Source organism: Metopolophium dirhodum, chromosome 6, assembly GCF_019925205.1.
Source record: "Metopolophium dirhodum isolate CAU chromosome 6, ASM1992520v1, whole genome shotgun sequence".
NCBI classification, from domain to species: domain Eukaryota; kingdom Metazoa; phylum Arthropoda; class Insecta; order Hemiptera; family Aphididae; genus Metopolophium; species Metopolophium dirhodum.
The window spans coordinates 20,736,097-20,743,618 of NC_083565.1; positions in this window are offsets into that span (position 1 = coordinate 20,736,097).

The window sequence follows — 7,522 nt, forward strand, 5'->3', positions numbered from 1 at the left end:
CCAAGTAAGAGTAAAAATAGTAACAAGTAATAATAAAAATTACAATTTGCACTAAAATAATTGGATGGTAGCTATTATCAACGTAGTAATTATGGCTTATCTGGCCAGTTATATTCCTAACACTTACGTCTTACACTTAATGTATACAGTATGAAACAATAATACACGACAAAAGAAAAAATTATGCTACTTGAACGTATGCCAAAAATTGTGAAAATTATATGACCAGTAAATAGCTTAAGAAATATACACAAAAATAATATTTTGATAAAAGGTATTACATTCTAAATTAATTTACTAAAAAAAAAAAAATGAAAAAATGTTGATATTTTAAGAAAATCAAAAAAAAATCTACTTGACTTAGTTTAATCAGATTTACAAATTGGCAATTTTGAATTTTTCCCAATAAATTTAATTTAATTTTTTTTATTTTCAGTATTAAAAAATAAAAATATTTTTTTTTATATTATACGTGTATAGCGCAATGTACTATAAATTATATATGTATAGAAAAAAAATTTAAATATTGATTAGAAAAAAAGGTATTTCATCTTTCAGGTCTTCCTGTTACACCCTGTATACACCGAGTATAATAATATAATGTGTAATATAATAATAAATGTCAAAAAAAAAAAAAAAAAAATGTTCCAAACTAAATAAGATTACTCATATTTTGTATTATATCCTGATTCGTATTTTAAGGTCAGTCTGATATTAAATAAACCTCCTGTGAGAAATCCAAGTAAGCTCGTAAAATGTTTTCAAGCAAAAAGTTTTAAGTACATGTCCCTTTTTATCTTCTTGCACATTTTATGACCATTTCGTGACAATAGTAATTTTTTATAAGATATCCTTTATTTCTAATTGGACAAATAAAACTTAAATTGTATTATTAAATAACAATGTACAGAAATTATCTAACAAAAACTCAATTATAAACGGGATTGGCATAGGTACTGTACAATCTAAAAAAGATTCAAACTTCTTTAATAAAAAAAATATAGTGATGTGCAGCAAAGTTTGCTTAGGTATGTGCTTTAAAAAATCAGAAAGTGATAATAATTAATGAACCATTATAAACTAAAAAACTATAAGGTTTATAATCTGTTTTTAATAATAACACATTTTTTGAGAATATTCAACGAGAAATTCATGATATTTATACTTTTATATTATGTATAAATGTATAATAGATTAAATTTAGTGTAGGCGCATCAAATTAATATAATACGCAATTAGGCTACATATTCACTAATATGCGGTCTACCACCAATTGTTTAGAGCCGATATGTGTATTAAATCATTTAATTAAATATGATATTGAGTCAATATTTTGGATTTTGAATTTTGTATTTTTTACTTTTCAAATACATTTTTGCTGTGATCCTACAATTACCGATAGTAAATTGATAACGGTAATATATTTTATATTATAAAAAACCGATAGTAATATAACAATACATTTTTACATGCCACAAATTCACAATGTTCTCGTATCTCGGGACCTGAACTAAGAGCTCTATAATCGTTAAATCGTGAGTTGAAACTTATAAGAAATCAATATTTTGCCAATTATATGTAGTTAGCAAACTGATAATTTCCCATCAAAATGTCAAAAAGAAAAGGAAAGTCTGACAATTGCACTCCTAATAATTGTTTATATTATTTTCAATCTTATCACATGCCTTCGGCATGTACAATACACTAGGTATAATAATATACGGACCCTGCTATAATCTACAGCTACCTAACTATTAGGCCTAAGTAATGATTTGAAAATGGCCTGCAACTCTGCAAGCATTTTGACAACGACGACTGAAATCATGCGCCTGGACACGGTCTTTGTATCACGTTTATTTATTACTATCGTGCATAATATTATTATGGTATGGAGGTAGCAAAAGCCTCTGCGAATATCGCGACTTTATATTATGACTACATTATATTATGAGTAACCATCGTAGACGCCTCCCCGCAACGACGCGACGTTGTCAACCACGACAACCGATCCTTCGAAAGCTAAAAAGTGTTTTCATCTTCATATTATACAAAACAGTCCTTTGCAAGGCCTCCTGTGCTAAACAACCCGGGCAGGAGAAGAAGAATGGAAGGTTTCGAATTCAAGTATGATAACGATGCTTGTGATGCGGTGTGCGTGGGCGACTATATTAATTATTGACAGTTGCGAATATTGCGATATTATTGTGTCGATTCAATTGAAATGTGTTTTTCGGTTTGTGACGTTGGTCGTCGAGGTAAGATGTTAAATTTTAGATCGAAAAACTTTTAGATACCCACGCGGAAGTTTTGGTTTTGTTGTCGAATTCTATATTTGGATACTTAAATCAATTAATTCCGTGTATAAATGTTTGAAAATAATTATACAAGCGTTTAGTTTGGTGACAATATCGAATTTTGATACCCGAACGAAAGATAGAGGAACAGCCTTTTCCGTTGCTTAGCGAAATTCTATTGTGATGTTCTAATATTATAAAGGGGTCCCTAGACCAATCATTTGTCAAAAAGTATGCCTAGAAGGATATTTATAATTAATTGTTATTGCATTTGGTATTTGTGTATTGTGCAATGATTATTGTTGATGATTATATTATGGATATTCTGTTTTTGAAGTTTGAATAGTCAACGGTATAAATTGGTATGTGTACAAACCTTTTGAAGTGGTGTCATTTAATGAATCAGTAAGCTAGACCAAACTAATAAAGTTTAAAATCAATATATCATTAAATAACAATAATATTTAATAGTAACAAAAACAATAATAATAATTCATATTGTGTCCATTGTTATAAAACCAATAACTTGTCTATACATTATCCTTAAACAAAAATGAGTCCTTTAACAATACAATGTGGATCTGACAAAAAGTGTATTTCAAAAAATCTAATTCTCTAGGTTTTTCTGTTGATTACTTTTATATACGTTGTTTGAATGTTTGACCAAATATCGTAAAAAAGTCTAGAATTATACCATAAGTTTCCATTAAAAAGTTTCTTAAACAAAAAAAATCAAACCATTTCTATAGTGTTATTGCAGTAGTTAAAAGTTATAAAACAGGATACAACATTAAACATTAACACGATGCACTCTAATTCTTAATAAATTGTTGTATTTTAAAAAGCACTAAATTAATATTTTTAATGACAAACGACATTCGGTGTATCTTTTTTATTTCGGTAGTTGAGCAAGTAATTAAATTTTTATTTCTATTTTAACTGAAACAGTGTACTCCGTTAGATAAATCACTTGATAGCTGGCAGTGGTATTATGAGTTTATTTTTATTTTCATATACAGATTAATCTTTATCATCATTTTTAAATTTCTAATTAAAATATTTAATGAATAATAAAAATATCTTAATAATTAATTATTCCAATTTCCGAGAAATACACAACATATTATTATCCATATGGGTAATTATTTTATGAAGATTATCATTCTATATTAGTAGTAAATGGAAATTTATTATTATTACTTTTCTTTTTGACGTGTAATTGTTATGATGTAAAGTTTCTATATTTTACTTTAATAATAATAACATTTTAATATTAAAAACCGGGGAACTTAGTATGCTATATAGTAGGTTACAAGTGTACCTCTCACCATTGAGTTAGTCACGAGCAATAATGGATGTGTTAAATTATAATTCAATGATTAATCATTGCATCTAAAGAAAAAACAATTCTGAACGACGGATACTGTAGGTAACTACTGTAGGTAGATACTGTTATACTTATATTATAATTTTTATTTTCCGAACTCGGTCGTCTAAACTGACTTTTGTCAAAAACACAGAATTTATCTAACTTTGTAAATATACCAAACAGGTAGAATGCATTGAATAGATTCTTGGTATAATAAGTCTAAATATTTAGAATGGTATCATGTCTGTAAAATTCCAATATAAATATTTTATGAAATTCTCAAGTCTCTATAAGGTTAATATTCCTTTTGAATTGAAACAAAAAAAAACCAAATCGATATTGTTGGAAACTTGTGCTGCGTAAGTATCCCTATGTTTTTCCGCTGGTTTTTACTTAGTTTTTGACAATTATTTTTAAAAAGTAGTTACCTACTAGGAAAATATAAAATGTGATGATATAAACTTTTTATTTGTCACAGGCATCCAGCGGTGGGGAGGGGAAGTTAGGCGCCTAAGCCCTCCCCTCCAAATCCCAAATGCCGCTTATGCCATGCCACAGCTTACGAGATTACTCGCGAGCAACCGAAAGAGTTAAGAGTAACTTGTAGCAAATGTATAAGGCTAATAATTAAGCGTTAAAGTATTTAAATTATACCTTCCTATAAGAAATTAAAAACACAAACTAAACAATACTTGCCACTACAGCAGAAGTGTGCACACTGCACATCCATGGATGATTGTGATAATATAATACGGACAGTTATCATTATCCGATAGATTCAAAAAATGCGCCTATGCTTACCAAATCAATTGCAAATAATTATAGTAAATTGATTTTTAGTTTTAGCAAATATATGTTTCTTTTTTTTGTGTTAATTTTTGTTGGATAATAAATTGTAGTTATTAAAGGGGCTGAGTGAAATTGGACCTCCTAAAATGATTTTTAGCTTATAATATTTAAATTATATGTTTTTTCAACTATTTAATTATTAAGAGGATTGCAAACGGACAATTATTTCAACCAAAATATACCAATCTGTTATCACTATTGTCAATCATACCGATGGACCTGATAACGCGGTAAGACTTCTGAAAATTGATTTGAATTCGTTAAATGTCTACTTGAGATCGATCATGCTACTTTTTTTTAAATGTTGTTCCTAAGCTCCTATACATTTTGTTTGAATATTTAAAATTTATGAAATTTGAAATGCTGGTTATACGGAAACTAAATTAAATATCTTAAAATGCGGCCTGATGGATCTCAAGTACACTACGTAATTTGAACGATTTCAAATCAGTTTTTAGAAGTCCTATCGCGTTATAAGGTCCTACAGTAGGTATTGACAAAAAGGGCATAAAAATGAGCATAAATCGTTTACCGTTTACGCGCGCAACGTCAAGGCGGTGGCCTATGGTACGTGCGCTCCGAAATTTTATTTACGAAAAGTCACACACAGGGCCGTGAAGAGAAATCAAGGGCCACAAACTAATCCTGGTCGTATTAAAAATAAAACCTGTTGGACTTGGCCGAGCTGCAGGCCCTTTCTGAGTCCCGGGCCCCAGGGCTACAGTCCCGGCTGCAATCGCCTTATAAGATATACCAAATATTATATTTTATATAAATAGGTATATTTGGACAATGGTCAAAAATTTGTTACCGAAAAAGTAACAGTACATAGTGGTATTAATGTGTACTACGAAATTCCATTTATATAAACACAAAATATAACAGTAATAATATTATAACATTGTGAACCACACTAATTTTATTGGTTGCAAAAAATAAAATTATCAATCCCAGATTGATACCCCATCGTTAAAGATAATATTACAGCTGATCGTAGTGCAGGTAAACTTAGGATTAGAAAATAATATAGCATTATCTACCTATGTGAATGGCATAAAGAGGTCTTGAAATTATATTAAACGAATATATTTTTAAATATCACATCCATGGTATAACCGGAAAAATTCGTGTTTTAGTAAAAATCGATTAATTGAACATTGAAATAATGAAAATGTAAAAATATTCAGACAGCATTGTCTGTGATTAAATTGGCTGCAATATGCCAATATGCATTGCATCTTTCAAAATTAACCGATAACGATTTGGCTTAGCGTAAAACAACAATCAAACAATTATTATAAATGCCTATATAAATAAATTTAAATTTAAAAAATAATACAATGAGGTATGTAAAATAAATAAAAATATGTTCTTCGGCCAAGAAAAATTAACTGGGACTTAAAATGTTATATTTAAAATAAAAATTCTATTGTGTAATATATTCGTTTTGAATTATAAGTTATAACAACTTACTAACAATAGTAACTTGTGCGTTTAAAAGTTTTGCATTTGAAATTCAATTTATAATATATTTCTAGACCATAATCTTAATGGATTATATCGCATAAATCTCTATTTACCATAATCATAACATTTTATGGAACCATCCAAGTAGTAAGCAAATTTATAAATTATTATTACTTTGACTTTGAACTAAACTAGTTTTGAATGTTCCTAAGTTAAAGTTTAATTTCTATCAGAGTTTGGATGCATATGCGGTCAATAGTCTTTAATAATTAAATTATTCCTTTCACTTTGTTTTATATAATAATATATTTTATAAGTGATAATTTGTCCCCTTACATTGTTATGTATTTTTATCATTATTCTCTCGTTTTCTATAAGTTACCTAGTCCATCAGTTGTAAAAATGTATACAACAAATAGATGATTCATACTTTATTAAAAGTAATTAAATTGCCTTTGTAAGCATCGTGCAAATTATTCATTATGATTTTAACTCATAATATTAATATTTTATAATTATTTTTTGTATAGTATTTAAATTTAAAATATTATAAAACAAAGTACATTTTTAATTAACTGTTTAAACAGGATTAGATTTTTTTTATGTACATACTCGTACTGAAATTACAATTCATGCTGGGAAATTAAATTTCCATTATTTATTAACATTAAAATATATACTAAACTTTCATATGGAAAAATTATGTACGCATTAAAAATAAAAGCATAAGTTACATCTCAAGAATGTTTTTAATTTTAAAATTCGTATTGTTATATTATGTGTTATAGGATTTTATTTCTAATTATGAGTGTTTTTTAATTACTTTAAAAAAAGTCCTATAGCGTTTTAATATATAGGGTTCCATTAAAATGGTTAATGAGTTATTCGAATTGTGCAATCTGGTAACGATAATAGTGAAACAAACGTCGATAATATAAATACTTTATTTAAATATTTTTTATCAATAATCATGTACCTTATATTTATAATATATATATATATGAGCTAATCAACCCAATATAATATTATATAAGAAACAAAGGTTTTTTTTGATACATATTTTTTTTTTTGGTAATATTATAATATGCATCAACAATGAATCAAGTGATGATTATTTGCGTAGGAAATTATTAGTGGTAAATATTTGTAATTTGTAAGTTCCTCAGCGCGTACCTAAATGCTTCTAAAGATCTCGCATAATGACTCATTACTTATGTTCCAAAGAGCAAAATATGCGGTTCGCAATACAAGTGAAATTGATTGGAATATTATAGTTTAGCGTTATTATTTGTGTTATGACTGATCCCTAAATTTAAATCTCGTATTTTCAATGCGAAATATTTATATTAGAAAAGTTTAACTAAAGTTTTACATAAAGTTGAACCAACCTGAGTTTATGTTTTTCATTAACCTGACTTCAACCACCATTTAATATTAACATTTTGACGAAACAAATTTTTTATTATAATATTGTTATATATTGGTGTACCGCCAATGTTCATTATATACTATTAATATTACTATTTGCTAGCCTCCACTCAGC